The sequence below is a fragment of the Erpetoichthys calabaricus genome, chromosome 6 (assembly GCF_900747795.2).
Source record: "Erpetoichthys calabaricus chromosome 6, fErpCal1.3, whole genome shotgun sequence".
In the NCBI taxonomy this organism is placed as follows: domain Eukaryota; kingdom Metazoa; phylum Chordata; class Cladistia; order Polypteriformes; family Polypteridae; genus Erpetoichthys; species Erpetoichthys calabaricus.
The window spans coordinates 73,216,706-73,238,363 of NC_041399.2; positions in this window are offsets into that span (position 1 = coordinate 73,216,706).

Here is a 21,658-nt window from a genome sequence, read left to right on the forward strand (position 1 = left end):
TGCTTCAGTGCCACACCTTTCTGCTCCACTCCGTTTGATGGTTGTGGTCTCAACCGCCACATATATGTACTTTGTAAAATAAATTTATGAAATATAATGCAGAATTAACGCTAACAGGTGACTGTCAGACTCAAGTCATCCACTGTTAGATTTGACTTTAGCAGTTTGGTCCTTACTACTTTGAGTACCACTGATCTAGAAAAGATGGAACGGCTCTAAGCTACAAACTAAACATCCCAGTGGAGTACTCCACATTCTATTCATTTAGAAACAGAAAGACCTTTGTTTCCTGGAGCTGATTATTCTGAAGCAACAGATGAGAAGCTTGAATTTTACTTTAAAGGGCAATGAGGAGGGGGCATCAGAAAAAGATGAACAGTTCTCTGGTTTTTTGTTTTTTTTTTGTTACTTTGTATCTTACATAAATATTTTAGCTTTCCTCACACTTATTCATTCTTTTTTACTTCTCAGATCTTTAGAAAGCCTGAGGCATACCATTTTTCCAGCTGTTCAGGTTTTATGGATTTAGATTGATCTTTGAAGCATGCTTCAATTTTTACTGCGAGAGCCTTCTGAGAAGCTTCACAAAATTACTGCAGTAAGAGACCAGGTGTGAGAATACATACTGCCGTTTCACCTGACCCAGTTCATACACAGAGATGAATCCATGAGGTGTTTGGATTAATAGCATTTTGTTTCAAAAACATATGGGATCTATCCTAAGCTAGTGTCCCTCAAAGTCCCTGAGAACAATATATATGTACAAACACTTTACAAACCATTCATCTATATGTACAGTATAAAGTCAATATAAAGTCAAATTAAGAAAACAAATCTCCTTATACTGCGGTGGGTTGGCACCCTGCCCAGGATTGGCTCCTGCCTTGTGCCCTGTGTTGGCTGGGATTGGCTCCAGCAGACCCCCGTGACCCTGTGTTCGGATTCAGTGGGTTGGAAAATGGATGGATGGATGGAATCTCCTTGTAGAAAAATCTGGAAAAATAAAACACCATCTACAACCAAAAATAGAATGAAACAATATACAGTATCTATAGAAGAACTTAGGTGTGTTAAAAAATGTTGCACTAATCACAAAAAACATAAACTATGACAGACAAAATGGGTGTAAGAAGACCCTCAGCTACCAGCCCCGGGTTTTTTCAGTAGAGCTTTATTAAAACACACAGATTCCCCTTTTCATAAATAAATGTAAGGTTAGAAAGCCTGTCAAATATAGGTGCATAAAGCCCAGCCTTTCAACAAAATCAATAAGAGTACAGGACATGGTTTTCTTTTTATTTTATGGATGGCAGACTCACTTTTATAAACTAATGTTACGGAGGTTATGCAGACCTCAAAATTAGATATAATAATCTATGGAAGATTTAATGACCACATAGATGTCACTACGGCATAAATCTGAAAGCTTCCCAAGAGACTCTACTGTATATCAATTACTGAGAATTTTGAGTTCCTTGAAGTGCGTTTCACTGCTGTGGTCCAGGTCACATACAGGACATGGACACAACTGATATTGGCTCACTTTTTATGGGAATGGAGCAATCATTACCTTATAATGACATAAAAAAGCTTTAGTCTTCAAAACACTTTCTTTTTTAATCTCTGTAGGTGAAGTATTAAAACAAGACAAAGAACATCAAAATCCTAGAAACTATCACCTTCTGCTTAATTTGGGGTGGCTGGTTAGAGTGCCTAAATAAATATCTTGGAGGAATGCAAAGATAATGGAAAAAAAATTACTTCTTAAAATTGTTTTTCACGACCAAGTACAAATAACAAGTATTAATGTCAACAGTTTGGTTTCTCAAAGAGATTTTGGAAGAGCTAAACATTCATCAAAGTCAATACAGAAACACAACAATTTATTTTGATACAGAATGGCTGTCACAAACCCCTTGAAAAACAACTAAATTGTTGAATACTGTCATACTCACTCTAAAAATGTATTCCATAAGAAATTCTGTTTGTAAGAAAGTAAACTTGATATGAATGGTAGCTTGTCACCGTCTCTCCTCACATGTATTTATGTGTAAGCAGATCACCCCCCCCCATAACAGAAACCTGAAGATACAGGATTTATAATGGAAGAAACAGAGAAGCACATCTTGCATTATAAATTTTCTTTTCTGAAAAATCCCAAATGGTAACACTGAGTGCTATGAAAATTACTTAAAAGTGAGTCTTTTTTATGCATTGTGGGGTCCATTTAAACTTAAAACCTCTGGATGTTGATAAATAAATTCCTCAGTTACAAGCAGGAGATTTCATTTAGAGGAAACATCACATCAGCTAGTTAAGATAAAATGCTGTTACTATAAGAATATATAACTGCAAATTTTTAATGAGAACTGAAAACACGGGATGCTCCAGAGGTTTGCTGGGTATTTAGTAGACAGACCGCATCAGACTGAACCAGAACGGTGGTGCCTTGCAGGATGGATCACTTTGATTGGAATTACAAGATATTCCACAACAGTCCTATCTGGATAAAATGCTACTAGTATTAAGCCCTCTTGCAGTGAAAGCATAAACATTCCATTATTCAAAGATTGTTTAACAGAAAAGAAAGGAAAGAAAGCAAATCTCACATAATAACAAGAATGCAGAATTACTTCGATGCAAGACTGAATTTAAGACCATGTCATATAAAGCAAAATTTCAATAACTGCACTACCGTACACTGATCAAGCACTTCACAATTCAATTCAACTCAGCTCAGCTCGTAACGTAACATTCTCAAACCAGCTTAATTCAGAGTCACTGGATGCTAGAGTCATTTCCATCACCACTGTACACAGGGCAGAAAAGGGCATCATTCCGTCACAGGGCACACTCAAGAACACACTGACTTTCATATTCAGTTAAACAGGACTCACCAATCATGATATCCAGGATCTTGGCAGATGGTGGAGGCAAACTCCTGGGTATGGGATTCACACTCACAGAGAACTACTGAAATGGTTAAGCAAATATATGACAAAGATGAACTATTAAAATGGTTGATGTAATACACAAAATGTACTAGGAGATGATTAAGAGATCAAATGATGTCCTGTAAACAACAAGACTGTACAGTTGTCCTATACAGTACACACAGATTTCAAGGGTAATAGCTGAACCTAAGAGATATGAGAAGGACAAGAGTGTAGTAGAATAGACTTATATTTGGATGTTATTTGGGCGTAAGCCAATGAACCAATCAGAGTAAATGTCAGGATTAATTTTGCACTGTTATGTAAATTCAGTAGTTTACAGAATGGACCTCTGCCCTTATTTTTTTGACTATTCTGTTACAGACTACTGTGATGAATGCTCGCTCTTTAGCATTTGCTGAAGAGATAATTAAAGATGCAATTAACAATTTTCCTCATGCCTGGTTCCTGACTCAAATAGGTTTTATCAAACTTGTCATAGAAAAAGATAATTTTCTTTTAATTAATATGTTGATTTCTTCCACAGTTTTTGAGTGTCTACCACACACTATGCTGCACTCAACTCAGGTCACATTATTTATATAGACCAGAGAAATGTAAATATTTACAAATTTTAAATAGTTGAAATAAAATATAAAATATCACTCAAACACAAAAAATCATAATACTGAACACTAAATTATTATGTATGGTATACCTCAAACTATATACAGTGCTACCTGTATTTAAATTTCAAATTAAGGGTATTGGTGAAAGGTAAAAATGAGAGGATTTTCTAATGATGATAACAAGAAAGACATAAACCATTAATACTGATATCAAAGGAATATCTTATTTTACCTTCTAATATTTCTTCTCCCATTTTCATGAAACCAGTTACATAAATGTTTTTGCAAAGTAAGTTTAACCTGAACTTATGGTTAGATGAAAGCTGGAAGAGTCTGAAAGTCTTACCGTTAATGGGATTCCCAAAGTCATAGCATGCTTGGAAGGCACTTGAAGAAGTTGCTTCAGCACAGGCACAATTTACTGCTGACCAAAAATGGCTGCATTAAGTAAAACCTAAGAAATTTACATTTTATTTTGCTTTGTCCCATAATTTTTGATAGGTATTGCTTTTGAAAATCGCCATATAAAGTGATCCAATATTTATAAATATTTATAAAGCATGAAGATTTTCTTCCAATATGTGTACCAATCCTTGAATAGGCTTTCTATCTAAGACAGGTGGGGATGCCTTTAAAAATGTAACTTAAAAACAAAGATTATATCCACACAAAAAATGTAAGCCTGATTTGGCAAGGTAAAGGAATCTTCCACCTTTAAAAGTGGAACTATTTAGATACAAAACTGATCCAAGTTCTGTATTGAGATAACAATTTCTCTTTGGTTTAAGCCCTATTTTGCACAGCTAGAGTCCCTTTTCTAAAAGAGCATACCTTCAGGCAGACTCAGGTGGAGTCCCTCTTCCTCTCATAACCAGAAATTAAGTATTAGACCTGTATCAGAGCTCTATATTCCTCCTAAGTTTGCCCTTCAATAAACATTGACTCACAAATGTGTACCGCCCATATCAGAAAGGGTGGGATTTCAGCTGGAGGGGAAATGACATCAGTTGTCCTCTGGGTTTTTCTCATCCTCCAATCTAAGGTGAACAGACAGAACAAAACTGGCCGAGATGTCACACTTAATTCCTTCCCCATGTTTGCCCAGCACAACTCCTAAAACACGCTCTATGCCTAAGTGTCTGTTCCTCAGGGTTTTATGTGGGAAAAAAAGCTATGCCCGCATTTATCAAGCATTCCAGAGTAGGAAAACAGTCCTAACTGGCTTAAAATTCTCAGAGTGATTCAAACCTGGTCCTAATCTTAGTAATAGGAGTATAAGCATTTTATCAGGTTTCCTATTTTAGGAAAGTTCTCACAATTTTCCTAGAATTTAGAGATCTTGTGAGGTGTACTAACACACTAGGAGCTGCCAGAAGATGGAGTTCAGGCAGAGATTGACATGCACATTATGGGAAAGAAGGAATGCTTTGGAAGCACTGGACAACAAAGAACAAGTGAAAAGATGTCATTTGACAGAGATGGAATAATATTCATAGCAAATCTACATTACGTGATTGATCAATCTACTGTACATGGAGAAGTGAATACCTAATCTAACCTGGGAGTAGGTGTAGGACACTTCCAAATACTTGTACACTGAGGTAGTACAAATTCTTGTCTTAGTGTTACTTTTTGTATAATCCTTGGAGTAATTTTGAGAAGCTTGATAAAAAAGGGCCCAGGTGTATTTAGCCAGCTAGTCATCCACTCACTCTCTGGACATTTTACAATTTATCATGGTTGAGGAAAATAGGTGTGAGTCTGGGTCTGTTCATGTGTATTGTTCTATTTAAAGGGCAAGAAGGCTAATTTCATTAAATTGCCAATGATACCAAACCCCATCACAGGTTATCAGTAAGAAGTGATTAAAATGAGCAGCACAGCAGTATCACTGTTTCATTTTAATTCCTTTCTGCAATGAATTTATATAGAGGTTGTATGTTCTCACTGTGTTCTTGGGGTTTCTTTTGAAGAGGATATTACAATATCAATACAGTTGATCATTAATAAAATATTCTGTTTGTATTCTTGACATGCATAAAAATAATCTGATACTCAAATCCATTTTGTATCATTATCCAAACAAAATATTTTACTTTTCCACTACACTTCAGAGTCTAGGCAGTACTCAATAAACAGTATATGCATTTGAATAAGAGTTATAACAACTCAATGAGAGAAACAAGCAAAACAGTTAATTGAAAAATAAAATCAATTCAGCATTTCAAAGCAAGAGTAAAAATACAGTAATTTAAAAAGTATTCATTATTAAACAGACATAATGGACTGTGTATTTATGGGATATACAGGGTCAATATTGTCACATTTACAGAGTACAGTGAAATTCATACTTGCATATGCATTTGTATAATATGCATTATGGTTTACAAAGCCTTAAATAATCTTGTTCCATCCTATGCTGTATATTGGAATGCCTGTCACCTTACACTCCAAGTCGTAGATCTTCAAATGAGTGTCTGCTTAGAATTTCAAGAGCTAAACTTAAAAGAGGCGGTGAGGAAGCTTTCTGCTGTTATGCACCTAAAACCTGGAAGAGCTTACTGATAGAAATTCGCCAGTCTAATACAGTGGAGCACTTTAAAAAACTGCTAAAACCCCACTATTTTAAAATGTCTTTCTTATAGCTACATTTTAGTGTAACCCTGATATTCTGTATATGCATTGTATTACCATTTTTATCATGGTTCCGCAATCCGTACTCACTCCTACTTTCTCTGCTGTTCTTTTTCTGTTTCTTCTGTGGTGGTGATCTGCACCACCACCACCTGATCAAGGCATCATGCAGTCCCTACATTGATGGATTGAAGGCCAGATGTCCACATGACAATCATCATCTAATTGTTTCATGTGAAGCCTCAAAACCATGAGGACTGATTGAGGTCATTTATGTTAGGTAGAATGCCCAGTGGGGGCTGGATGGTCTCATGACCTTGGAACCCCTTCAGATTTTATTTTTTCTCCAGACCTCTGGAGTTTTTTTGTTTTACTTTTTCTGTCCTCCTGGTCATTGGATCTTATTTTATTCTTTGTTATTTAGTATTGCCTAATCTTATTTTTATGTTTATATTTTTATTTCATCTTGTAATGCACATTGAACTATATCATGTGTATGAAAATGTGCTATATAAACAAATGTTGTTATTTTTTGGTGCAATTCATTTTAAAAAGAACTTATGGGGCACACAAATGTAAGCATATGTTCATATGCTTGATGATATTTTTCATTAATCTACCCAAATTTCTATGCCCACCTAGAATCAATGGGACCTAGCAGCACTGCCAACAAGGCAGAATTCACCCTCAGATGAACAGCCCAGTCACACTTGGCCATTTCAGTGTTACCAATTAACCAAGCATGCACTTTTTTAGGATATGGGAGGACAGAGTACCCATAGAAAAACCCACACAAACACAAGGAGAACAGGCACAAACCCACAGAGACAGTGACCGGGCTGTGACCTGAACCCAATCCTCTGGAGGTATGAGTCAACAACACTTGTCACCACACCAGCTTATAAAATAAACATGATTGTGTAATGTGTCACAAAAGTATTAATATCATACATGTGTAGTAGTCATATTCTATCATTTTGTGTCTCTTATAATTAAGGGTAATCTTCTGTGTCATTGACTCATAACTATATGTTTATGTGTTTTCTGTAAATTTTTTTTGATCACTACAGGTGTACATTGAAAAAGGAAAAAAAAAACACCTGAAAGGCTTAAGTGCTTTCAAATATGATCTTTTTTCGGTATATAAAGCACTTTGAAAAATCTTTTTGATGTTCTTACTTAGCTTTGTTATGTAGATGTAGCATTCCTTTCTTTGTCAGCTGATGGCGTTGTTGTAATAAATACATTATTCAAAATAGAAAAATGAATGCAATGTAACCAGTAATCTGATCATAAGAAAACAAATCAATGATATCAAAAGAACCCAACTAAATAAAAAATTGTTTGTAGATATGCATCTGTGCATATTTTAATGCATCTGTTAAATAGTGAAATTGTGTTGTTCTTCTGTTTTGAAGCATGCTGTGTGTTTTGTTTATCACTATGCTACTGTATATTGGTTCACCTCTCTGAGTTTATTAATGAAAATATGCACTCTGAGAATAAATTAATTGAACTGATTAAACAAAACAAAAGACTCTATAATAGAACTAGAGTATACCTAGAATAAGTTAACATGTACAAAAAGCAGGACCTACGCAGTTTTATATATTTACCTTTCATTCTGCCTATGTACACATGGATTGAGAAATTGATTGAATCTATCATTTAATTTACCATGCAGACCAGATGTTCTCTCTTTCGAAATACTCTAAAGTAATGACTGCTGACAGTGTAAGTATTATGTTTATTTGAGCTTTGTCATTAGGTAAAGGGTATAAGACACTGCATTGCTTAAAGAGTGAGATCTAGAAATAAGAGACAAATGTTTTATTTATTGGAGACTTGTGTAAGTGCTTATACAACAAATATTCAAGCAGCTGTAACAATTGGCAATGGCCATTAATCTGTGATTACAACGTCAGAATCCAATATCTTTCTGATACATATGATTACAATGATATCTAATATTAATAGCAGTAATAGCAAACATTGCTGTTATGCTGTTGTTTTTTTCTGGAGCCAGCTATTGAAACTGCTTAATCCAGTTCAGTGTCATGAAACACTGAACTGTAATCCTTGAATACTGACTGAAATGCAGAAATCAAGCCAAAAAGACACAACAATTTCAACAAAACGTTACAGATTTACATTATTTATATTATAAATTACTGTAATATTCAGGGTAAATATTAATTGGAAAGAAGTTGGGCCAAGATTGTATTCTTTGGTTAAAAAGTATGGATTGGCCATAGTCACACAAACACTGGCTGCGACTGGATATTGCTATGCAGCACTTTTCTCTATATTAAATAAACTAAAATACAAGAAAACACCATTTTGCTTGGACAACATTATTTTACATCTGGAAAGCTACTCTAATACATTTGTCTTATAAAAATAAGCATATCAATACTTCGTGAGGAGCCCACTGTATGCACACAATGTCACCTCATAGAGGAAACAGTCTTCACTGTGCGCACTTCTGTATCATTTAAAGTTAAAAAGCAAAGTCCCCCTGAAGTTTCTTCTGCCCTGATCCAATACTTAGTATACATTGTACTATTTCAAAAAAGTAATAGATGAAAAATTTTAATATGCTGTCAAAAAAAGCTAAATGATACTGCAGTTTCTTGGTTAGTGTTGCCTCCTCACAGATACAGGGGTCCTTAGTTCAAATCCCATAACCAGTCACTGTCAACCCCAGAACCACTTTGCATTTTGCAGTCATAGATTTTGATTTATACATTTTTTAGGATTTGTTCTTCTGTGATCTATGAAACTTTATGCCTTGTTCAAATCAAATGGAAAACGTCAAAACACTTCTCAAAAAATGAAAAAATTATTTGTCACATACTCCACGTTTTCCTTTTTAACCGCAATTCTAAACTTTCTCAGGAAGAATATATTTACCTGAATAAGTCACCTTACATTAACATGTGAGGATACATAACACAATTAATAAGTAAGGATATATAACCACTTATCCTTGAAGTGCCCAAACATTGTGGACTTTCAAAAGAAAATTTCATAATTATAACAAAAAAGCATTCCAAGCAAGTGAGAGATTAAAGAGAAGCACAAATATGAGGAGTAATAGGCAACCATTTCATCTTCACTGAGCAATGCTTGGAGATCAGTGCAGTACATTGTGGCAGGATAGGGAAAAATCAATACCATTACTAAGATACCCTGATCTGGCTGCTTGTCTAAATTTATTTGCCAGTGTTATAATTATGCACGAGGCATGCAGACTCTGGGGAGCTAACAAACCTGACCAGGTAATAAAAAAAGAACAAAGGAGAAGGCAGGACAAAATCAAAGAGACAGAATAATGGATCCTAACACTACACTCTGATCTGGCATAAAGTGAAAATACCAGGAAAGAGTCAAAAGTAATAATAATAATAATTCATTACATTTATATAGCGCTTTTCTCAGTACTCAAAGCGCTATCCACACAGGGAGGAACTGGGAAGCGAACCCACAATCTTCCACAGTCTCCTTACTGCAAAGCAGCCGCACTACTGGAAAGTACAGATCAAACCCAAAAAATTGATTCAATATGAAAGTCAAAAACCAAGCCAAACGATCAAAACCAAAAGGTAGAGCTAATAATTGAGAAACCTCTAGGAGTTTCCAAAAACTAGGACTACATGCATCCCCCGATGCCATTTTCAATATCCTAGACATACCTAAAGATGCAAATCACCTGCCCAGAAATGGTGCCACTGCTAATAAATATATAAAAATAAATTACATGTAGAAAAATAAACTATGCAAAACAAACATGGAAAGCATATTTCAAACAGCACAAAATTCAGAATTATGACAGCTAGTTAAGCAAAAGCATATTTTAGGGATGTTCCTATAAGACCAATAGTGATTCTGAATGAGGTGCAAAGGTCAGCGACTGCAGTTAAAGACAATCGTTCAATAGTACCCAATCCATTATAGAAGAAGGGCTTTTATGGGACAGTGGAAAGAAGCAGCCATGGCAGAAACAAATATGCATTGCAAACTCATAACCTAAACACATTATCTGAAAAGTCTTTTCAAAATGCAGTCTACAGGATAAACAGTATATTTGCAACAGAAACTCTTGTAGTCTGGTTAGAATAAAGTGGGACATTTTGGCCTAAATGGCAAAAGGTGTGGAGAAGTTCAAATCGTACACTCCTGCAAGTTCACACTATCACTGTACAGTATAGTATTGTCATATTTTCAGTGTGGCTCTGCTTCTCACTCTGTTTGCACTTTCCACCCCAGTGTCACCTTTATTTGTTAATTGTTTTCACCTTTTTCCCCAAAGGCAATGGGGCTCCCAATTATTACTGACTATTCAGTTATGCTCATAAATACAGCAGATACTTAAGGCACCATTGTTTAAAGCTCAGAGTCTCTCTCAGTTCTTCACTATGATGTTGCTTAATGATTCTGTACCTGTAGCTCCCCTCTACAGCAAAGCCTTTACTCTTGCTGGCTTTTTCTAAACTTAAAAATTATGAGGAATTCAAGTCACCATTTTATTTTTGAATTTGAGGTGTCATTTTGCATTTTGTTCGCCATTTAAGGTCCGGTTGCTTTAAAGTATTTCATCATATCTTTGCATTATTTTATTAAAATTAGATTACTCTGGGATGTTACATTTTATATCTGTCAGCTTAGTGTTCCTAATTCTGGTTTCTTCTTTTACGCTAATTCATTTAGTTTTCTTTTCGTTTTCATACACAATTGTACTTTGTGCCAAGAAGAAACACTTTTGGTGTGGGAATGACAGGCACACTGATTAAATAACCTTTACTATCATACATTTAAAAAGATAAAGACAAGTACACATCTCTCTTAGTCTACCCTGGAAAATGCACAAGAAAGTTATTAGACTGCAAGACTTTTAATATAGGGTGGCGCAGTGGTAGCGCTGTTGCCTCGCAGTAAGGAGACCTGGGTTCGCTTCCCGGGTCCTCCCTGCGTGGAGTTTGCATGTTCTCCCCGTGTCTGTGTAGGTTTCCTCCGGGTGCTCCGGTTTCCTCCCACAGTCCAAAGATATGCAGGTTAGGTGCATTGGCGATCCAAAATTGTCCCTAGTGTGTGCTTGGTGTGTGTCTGCCCTGCGGTGTGCTGGTGCCCTGCCCAGGGTTTGTTCCTGCCTTGCACCCTGGGTTTGGCTCCAGCAGAACCCTGTGACCCTGTGTTAGGATATAGTGGGTTGGAGAATGACTGACTGACTTTTAATATTTCAAAAAGTGCAGCACTTCAAGCTGAAGTATAAATATTCACCTGCAACTCACGTGACTGCTGTCTATTGGATAATAGACTTTTAACCTACTAATGAATAATCAAAACATTGATTATTACCTACTATATATCTTTTAATATACAATATATTATGAATAACAAAAACTCACTGCCAAAAGACTCAACATAAAAATTACAATGGTTATCCATTTATGATCAGAAAACAGGTTAATAATAGTACAACAAACAAACATTTTACCATTGTCTTAGCAATTCTTCACCACCAACAATTTAAAATACCACAAGGTGGAACATTTCAACATATTCATTATAATCAAAATCTACCACAGAGTGTCTTTGACCCAAGTACACCGAAACAAAGTTATCCTTTACTGATGTCTGTAACTTACAGGAGTAAGTTCAGAAAGAACAAATATGCTAATATAGCACCCAAATGTAAGGGTCTTAAGATGTTTATTTTAAGCCACAAAATCAAGTCAGGTCAAAAAAGAGCATAATTAGGTTTTGTCTAACCTAAAGTAAACAAATCCACAGCCATGACAAAAAAGAACCCAATAAAACAAAATGCAAAATCAGAAAATTTAAATCAAATTCAAGAACACAATTCTGAAATTATGAGGTGCTAATCTATCTAACTGCAGTTAGTTAATCTATCTATCATTACAATGCAGACTCCTTTCATGCTGAATAGGCACACAAAGCATTATAAGAGATCCCCACTATTTTGAATGGGCACATCTGCCACAGGTGTACTTAAATGTGTTTCAGTAAACTGTCCCATGCCTCCACCTGCAGATTTACAAAGGTTGCTTTATTATGTTGGATGTTTTTCTCTGTCTTAAAAGACTGAAAACACTGACAAAAAAACTGAGATATTATCAATGCCTTTGGCAAAGGATAAACATCAATAAACTTCAATAAAAGTGTGTTAAGAATCCAGATGACAACACTGTATGTTGTAAGAATCCACTCAGAAGATCTTGTGCTGTACAATAAGGAAACATCTGTGGCCTAGTAAAAAAATTACACTTGCTGTGCCAATTATTAGGAATACCTATATACCTGCTTATCAATGCAATTATTTAATTAGCCAATAATGTGGCAGCAGCAGCACAAGGCATAAAATCATGGAGATATAGGTCAGACGCTTCATTTAATTTTTACATCAAACACCAGAATGTAGAAAAAATGTGATCTCTGTGATTTCAACCATGGCATGGTTGTTGGTGCCAGATTAGTTTGATCAACAGTAACTGTCGATCTCCTGATATTTTCATACGCAATAGTCTTCAGAGTTTACTCAGAATTATGGGAAAAACACACCTCCTGCTTCTCTTGATCACTGCATGCTCTTAAGTCTCTTCTACAGAGTGATGTCCTCGCAGCAGCCATAGACCCACATATCAATCTGGGTTGAACTGAAGAAGTGGAGGCCCTACGATTTTCAGGAACATCAGTGCAGAGGTTGCATGTATTAACAAAGATGATGGGGTGACTATCAGATTCATCTGAGAAAATCCTCTTTCACATTCATTTGATGATATAGAAATGGTGTTTAAGGTGTGTGTGTTAGCCTAACATTTTAATCTTCATGTAAATCCATTCATTTCTCTTAGTTGCTGTCCAGCAATCAGGCCCATGTCACACAGGTGCACATAGAAAGCAGTCAATGGGCTTAACTAAGAGTAAAAAACTGGGACAAGGGTTATTGAAATGCACTAATGTCTTTTCTCCCTCCTCTGTAGATCATCTGATGGGAAAACCACCTGAAGCCCAAAAAGGTTCTGCTTCTGCCTCCAGACAACCTTTCCCCTTCTGACCTCATTTCCAGCTATTCCCCATTGGATCCTCCTCTTCCTTACCACCACCTATAAAGACAATCACCTGCCTTTCCCTAACAGTCATGGTCTTGACTCAGTCTCAATAAACAACTCAGTGGTAAGACCACTATTCTTCAACTGCTTATTATAATATACAGGGTGGATCCTCAAAACCTTTTTCTTGTACACCATCATTACCAGAACTGTGTTCCACTTTATCTACACTACCAGTACTGGCAATGTTGGTTTCACTTTATTTATTTCTGAAGGGAACAGAGGATGATTCTGCATCTTTATGTTTTCTCTTGTGGCTCACCAGCACGAAATAACTAGTTATTTTATTCATCTCAGAAAATTGATAGATTACTTTGTGAATAAAAACAACTCACGTGGCATGTGCACTAAAGTAGCTGCTAGCTACTACAAAGTGGAAAAGAAAGTGAATATATTTCTGAGGTGGAAATGAATATTTCCCTTTGACCATCGATCAGAATCGATCTATATCAAGGGTCAGCAAACATTTTTGCTAGCTGGCTGAATTTTCAATAATGACTCATAAAGTCATAAAGTCATAAAGTATAGGAATGCTTAGATATGTTTGTGTGTTAACACATGTGCTAATGACAAACATTAGCTTTTAAAATACTTGCAACAAGAAATGGCTTAAAACGTAATAGCTTTTAATACAAACACCATTAAGAGATTAGTTTTAAAGCAAAGGCATTTCGATTTGACATTGTTCATGAAGGTAAAACTGTTCACGCCTGCGCTGATTGTTAATACTGTAACCACCTATCTCCATAAAGCAAGGTGCCTCATGTGGCTGGAAAGAGGTATGCAAGAAAGGTTTGCTCAGAGCACCATGGTGGAGTGGGGACAGAGTTTCACTCTGCCTGTGCTCAATGCGAAGCAGTGATTGGGGTGCTGAGATGAGCAGATTCAGAATAAAAAGAGGGGAGTTATCCAGAATGGGAGTGCTTTTTTTTTTTTAAGCAGAATCGGTTGTTGAAGTGCTAGAGGCTCAGTTACACGTGGGCAGGACAGTAGGGAACTTGTCGACTGCTATGGTTGCACCTGCCAACTACAATAGCATCTTGCTTAGAGAACCTCATGAGGGCCCGAATGTGCGATATTTCAATGATTAGCCCACGTGCCAGGCCACGGTTTGCTGACCCCTGGAAGATATTTCAAAAACAGGAGTGAACCAGGAGTGAACCAAAAATATCAACATAAATGAAACAAATCGGAAATAGCAATGTAACAAATTCATTCATGGAAAAGTGACATCATATGCCGAATTTACTAAAAATTTTAATTATTATTACTAATATACAAGGTACCAGTATTGCGTACCATTACATACCATCAGAAAAAAAGCAATGCTTATGTCAATGGCTGGTGGTAATGGTGAAATGATGTGGGGAATGTTTTCTTGGCATACTTTGGGTCTGTTAATAGCACTATTCATTGCTTGAATGCTACGGCCTATTCGAGTATTGCTGCTGACCATGTGCATCTCTTTATGGCAACAAATTACCCATCTTCTAATAATGGCTACTTCCAACATCATAGAGCACCATGCCACAAAACAAGAGTCATATCAAATTGATTTCATGAATATGACGATGAGGTCAGTGTTCTTCATTGGCCTTCCCAGTCGCCAAATCTGAATCCAATAGGCTACCTTTGTAATGTGGTAGAACAGGAGATATGCACCACGAATGTGCAGCTGAAAAATCTGCAGAAACTGTGTGATGCAACCATGTCAACACATACAAGAATCTTAAAGGAATGTTTCCAACATTTTATGGAATTCATACTAGGAGACACTACCTAGTATTAGTATAGTGTTCCTATTAATTTGTTCAGTGAGTGTACACTTAAAGGTGTTCTTGAGGCTGAGGCAGCCAAAGCAAAGAACACTCCTGAAACTGTGATGCAGCAATAACCACTGTTACTTATTTACACATTTCATTTTTATATTATTTGAGAAAATGTGAAACACAGATACAATATTTTACAACCCTTCACACCTCCAAAAGTTAGCAACAATCAATACTCATAATTCCCAATCTTACAGTGGACTGGAAAGTATTTGCTTAAATTGCTACACTGAAGTAACATTCCACTGCTGCAGAAACAGATAACAAAATAACTCTTTTTTAGTTTAGCGTTGTTACATTGGTTGCCTGTGTTGTTCAGAATTGAATTTAAAATATTACTAATGGTTTATAAAGCCTTAAATAATCTTGCTCCATCCTATATTGTGGAATGTCTGTCCCCCTACACTCCCAAGTGGTAACCTTGATCTTCTTATGATTCCAAGAGCCAAGCTTTAAAGAAGTAGGGATCCGGCCTTTTGCTGTTATGTACCTAAAATCTGGAATACTTTACCGATTGAAATTTGTCTTGCTAATACTGTGGAACATTTTAAAAAACTGCTAAAAACACATTATTTTAATTTGGATTTTTCACAGCTGCATTTCAGTTATATTCCTTATAGACTATATGGGTATAGAATTATCATATTCTTCAGGGATAGCCCCCTGAAATGATGAAGTGAATGCAGGTGTCTCAGCTATCCACAAGATCAATTTCATCATGTGAACCATGAAAACAAAGAGGACTGATTTAGAAACGTTTATGTTAGGTAGAATGCCCAGTGGGGACTTGGCGGTCTTTTGGCCTCGGAATCCCTGAAGATTTTGTTTTTTCTCCAGCCTAACTGGAGTGGTTTTTTTTGTTGTTACTTATTCTTTAATATTATTGCCTAATCCTAATTGTTTTTATTGTCTTGTAACTTTCTCTTTGTTACCATGTAAATCACTTTGAGCTACAGTGTTATATGAAAATGTGCTATATACTGTAAATAAATGTTGTTGTTGCTGTTTTAACAGTCCTTATTTTAAAGATTTCTGCTTAACAATAGAAACCAAAATAGATCTGAAACTCCATGGCACATTTGCTAGCAAACTGTCTTCCTGTTCTTTTTTTCTTTCTTTTTTTAAATTTTATTTATTAATTTTATTGTAATCATTCCATACAAATAGATTAATATATAACAAAAAAGAACTGAAGACAAATCAAACCCCACCCTTGAGAAGGAGAGCTTAGCCAAAGGAGAATTGCTTAGGGCTTTTTAACGGAGAAGGGAAATAAATACAGTAATAGTTACAGTATTTCTCTTATTCTAAAATAATATTGATTAGATCCTGCCAGGTTTTGAAAAAATTCTGTACAGATCCTCTAACTGAGAATTTGATTTTTACCAATCTATAATAATAAAAGGCAAAGCCCTCACTGACTGACTCACTGACTCACTAATTCAGAACTAAAATAGGAAACACACTACTTCTCCGCTGCGAAGCGCGGGTATTTTGCTAGTTTCAAATAATATAAAACATCGGTTTCCCACTGACTTATCAGAGGAGATTTAGGATTCTTCCAATTTAACAAAATAAGTCTGTGTGCCAAAAGTGTAGTGAATGCAATTACCGTTTCCTTGTCCTTCTCCACTTCAAGTCCATCTGGAAGAACACCGAACACAGCTGTTAATGGGTTAGGAGGGATTGTGACCCCAAGGCTGTCTGAAAGGCACTTAAAAATTTTGGTCCAAAATGATGTTAGTTTGGTGCAGGCCCAAAATATGTGACCCAGTGAGGCAGGAGCTTGGTTGCAGCGTTCGCAGGTTGGATCTTGCCCTGGAAACATTTTGGACAATTTTAAGTGAGACAATTGAGCTCGATATATAATTTTTAGTTGAATAATTCTATGCTTTGCGCATATGGAGCTCGAGTGAATTCTCTGCTTTGCTACCTTCCACTCCTTTTCTGATATATTGATTAAGAGATCTTCTTCCCAATGTCCTCTTGGGTCTTTGAAGGGTAGGGACTCTAATAAGATTTTATATAATGCGGAAATGGTGTTTAATTCCTCGAAACTGAGCAGTATTTTATCCAGCATGGTGGAGGGTATGAGGTGAGGAAAATCGGGCAGTTTCTGTTTAACAAAATTTCTAATTTGAAGATAGTGAAAGAAATGTGTAGCTGGGAGGATGAATTTGGAACGTAATTGTTCAAAAGATGCAAATATGTTGTCTATATAAAGATCTCTGAGTATTTCAATCCCAAAACTTTTCCAGGTATTAAAAACTGGATATGTTTGCGAGGGTTGAAAGAGGAGGTTCTCTTGCAGAGGTGCCACAGATAAAAGATTTTCCATCTTAAAATGCTTTCTAAGTTGGTTCCATATTCTGAGTGAGTAAAGCACAATTGGGTTATTAGTATATTTGCGATAACTTGCATTTATTGGAGCACAGAGCAGGGAGTATAAAGAAGTACTACAGGATTTTACTTCTATTGCAAACCAAGCCTGTGTATGTTCATTTTTTTGTGTGCAGGTTTTTATGGCTTGTATGTTTGCTGCCCAGTAATAAAACTGAAAGTTAGGTAAAACCATGCCACCTTCTGCCTGAGCTCTTTGTAGGGTCGCTCTTCAGATATGTGGGTGTTTTGAGTTCCAAATGAATGAGGTTATTGTTGAATCTAATTGCTTAAAAAATGATTTATTGATGTATATTGGAATGTTTTGAAATAAAAAAAGAAGTTTAGGAAGGATATTCATCTTAACAACGTTAATTCTTCCGGCTAGAGAGAGATGACCATCTATGCAAGTCTTGCTTAATTTTTTCCATACAGACGGCAAAATTTTGTTGATAAAGAGCTTTATGTTTACTTGTGATATTTACCCCTAGGTATTTAAACTGATCTGCTATGGTAAAAGGTAGGGTGTCCAATCTAATATTATATGCTTGTGAATTCACTGGAAAGAGTATACTTTTATTCAGATTAATTCTGAGACCAGATATCTTTTGAAATTCTGTGAGTGCTGTTAAAACTGCAGGCACAGTGTTTTCTGGGTCTGATATATATAAAACCATATCATCTGCATAAAGAGAATTTTTCTGTTCCAGTCCTTCTCTGATAATCCCCTTTATCTGATAAGAAGTTTGACATTGAACCACTAGCGGTTCAATGGCGATTGCAAACAGCAGTGGTGACAAAGGACATCCTTGTCTGGTACCACGTTGTAGCTTAAAGTAGTCTGAACAAATGTTGTTAATACAAACTAAAGCTTCTGGATTGGTATACAGTAGTTTGATCCATGCACAAATATTCTGGCCAAACCCAAATTTCTCCAATGCAGTGAAAAGGTAGTTCCATTCAATCATATCAACTGCTTTTTCTGCATCTAATGATAGTAATATCTCTGGGGTGTTTGATTTTGCTGGTGAATATATTACATTAAACAGGCATCGGAGATTGGAAGATAGGTGTCGGCCTTAAATAAATCCAGTTTGATCCTGTGATATTACTGAGGGCAGCACTTTCTCCATCCTTCTAGCTAGAATTTTTGAGAGTATCTTAACATCATTATTCAGGAGTGAAATTGGTCTGTATGATGCACATTGTAACAAGTCCTTATTTTGTTTAGGAAAGACGGTGATTAATGATTGACGAAATGTTTGAGGTAGTATTTGGTTGTCTCTAGCTTCTGTAAATGTTGCCAATAAAAGGGGAGCTAGTTGAGTGGAGAATTTCTTATAAAATTCTACGGTGTAACCATCAGGTGCTGATTTCACGCTTTGAAGTGACTTTATAGCATTTAGTATTTCTGATAGCACCAGAGGTTTATCCAGTTCCTCCGCACTAAAAGTATCTATTAGATATTGTGTGTTGTCTTCTTTGAACTCAGTAGAATATAAGGATTTATCATAATCTCTAAATGCGTGCATTATATTTTTATGGTCAATGATTTCTTCTCCATTCGTGTTGGTGATTGCTGGTATTGCATTGCAAACTTCTTGTTTGTGAATTTGTTGAGGTAAAAGCTTATTAGCTTTTTCTCCGTGTTCATAGTAATGATGTCTTGACTTATAAATAAGTTGTTCAGTTTCTTTAGTTGTCAAGATGTTGAGTTCTGTATGCAGGGCCTGCCTTTTCCTATGAAGAGCCTCACTTGGACGCCTGGCTTGTTCTTCATCTATTCTAGTAATTTCGCTTCTTAGATCTGACAATTTCTTGGTTTCTAATTTATTTCTGTGGGAAAGATATGAAATAATCTGTCCTCTTAAGAAGGCCTTTAGAGTTTCCCAGAGTGTTCCTGCAGAAACCTCTGAGGGTGTGTTTGTCTCTAGGAAGAAGCTTATTTGTTTGGATATAAATTCTGTGCAGTTCTCATCTGCTAATAGAAGAGGGTTAAGACACCATCTGCGAGGTGAGTGTGAGGGGCTTAATGATTTTAGCTCCAAGACTAGAGGGGCATGGTCGGAGATAACAATTGTGTCGTATTTGCACGATTTAATCGTAGGCAGGAAATTATTATCTATAAAAAAAATAATCAATTCTTGAGTAGCTATGATGCAGTGGTGAGTAGAATGAATATGTTCTTGAGTTTGGGATAAGAAACCTCCTTCCTGTTCTGATCTTCCATTTCAATACACCAGCTTTAGTCCTATATACTGTACCCATTAAACTTAATACTCTTACAAAATGCTTCCTCCACTAGTGACTTATTAATTGAATTAAAGTTATTGCCCTATAACCAATATTATGGTACTCTTCATATACTAAAAGAAAGATTTATCTGCTAGAATAGTTAACCTTATTAGTTCAGCTTCATATAGTTTGAAAACAGCTGCTTTCGGGTGACATACAGTACCTATATTTTGATTGATAGCTGTCTGTACTGTTAATCTAAGATTCCTGAATGTACAGAACAGGAGTTGTAATCCCACCCATCCTAAGCAGCAGATGTCAGTGAACACAACGATGCATACTGTACATATCACACATGCTAGGCAAATCTGAAAGAATTTGTTCTCAAATACAGAAAGTGGCTTTAGGAATTATAGTCACTCCTGTGAAGCCCAAAGCCTGAATTAGTCACAGACCACAAAATACAAGGAACAATTGAACACCCAAGGATGGCTGGAACCCCCTTTGCAGCTGCTAGGTTACTGTAATGGTTGTCAACATTAGGGACCTTTAAAATATTAAAAAGCCAGTGTTAAGTTATTTACAAAGAATGAGAATTACAGCACATCTTATCTGTTGCCATCACTTGAAAAATTATCCATTACCAGTCATGAACTACAGTATTATGTATATGCGAAAGCCAGCAAGAAAAGGCCAGAGTCCAGGGTATTGCATTGCTATTGTCTGAAGCTTGTAAAGATGAGAGCCAGTGTCCCAGTGTTTGAGAAAACCATCATAATGAAAATGTTCTGCCCTCAAAACTTTTAAAATTCATTATGTTATATCAAATGGCAAATAGGCAAAGGGATCAAGTGAAATCTCAAACAAATTACCAAAAGACAATATGTGAAGCAGCAATGTTTTTTAAACTATACTTAATTTTTTGAATATATCTGAAAATAAAATATTTTTCTTTTTTTCTATTTTTTAAATTATAATGAATGCAAACAATACAAACTAATTGCTAAATGCATAGTATAACAATGTACTGTACAACAAATTACATTTTCAGCAGTGTTAAATGTAGAAAGTTTAAAAGTAACCGAGTACACAGTAAAGTACACTGGATTGTAGGCAAAAACATATGTTAATTAGTCACACTGGTCTGCAAAAATGAATTATTTTTTTCACTACTGTCAAAGATATTAGGTGTTCTTGATTGACTTGACAATGTTGAATTCAAAACTAGCAACAAAATTGCTCTATCATGTCCAGTTTTTGAGAGATTAAGTTTTTTTAGAGAACAAAATATGTTTTAAAAATTATTTAGACTTGAAAAAATTGCACATGTCATTGTGTTTCAATATAATTATTACTTACAAAAAGTAGTCACTTGGCCATTTTTTTTCTTTTGTAATCCTCTCCAGGTGTTTCATGGTGGAAAGACCCCCAGACATCTGCTAACATAGACTTGCTCAACTTTCCACTATAATGCGCCTCCATTTGAGCGACGTCTCGGTGGAAGCTCTCCCCACGTTCGTCACAGACGGCTCCCATGATCTTGGGGAAAAAATCTAGAAGAGAGTGTAGAGAATGGATTTTTAAAGATGTGCTGCACCCAAGTGCTAAGTAGAAAGTGAAAACTCTTCAACTAGTTCCTAGTAGTTTTCTATCTTTGTATTCCCAAGAAAATTGTGGCACAGATTTCTTTTTCAGTTAAGGAAGGGTGTGATTTCTTTTACTGTTTGCTTACTTGTTAATTAGGATAATGGATGGATCACTCAAACGTAGACATTTCTCTACAAAACATTTAAACAACAACTTTCTTTCTTCTGGGCAATGAAAAAGCATCTTTCTAACCTTCTAAATATAAGAGAAAAAAATGCAAACTGAAAGTAAAAATTATG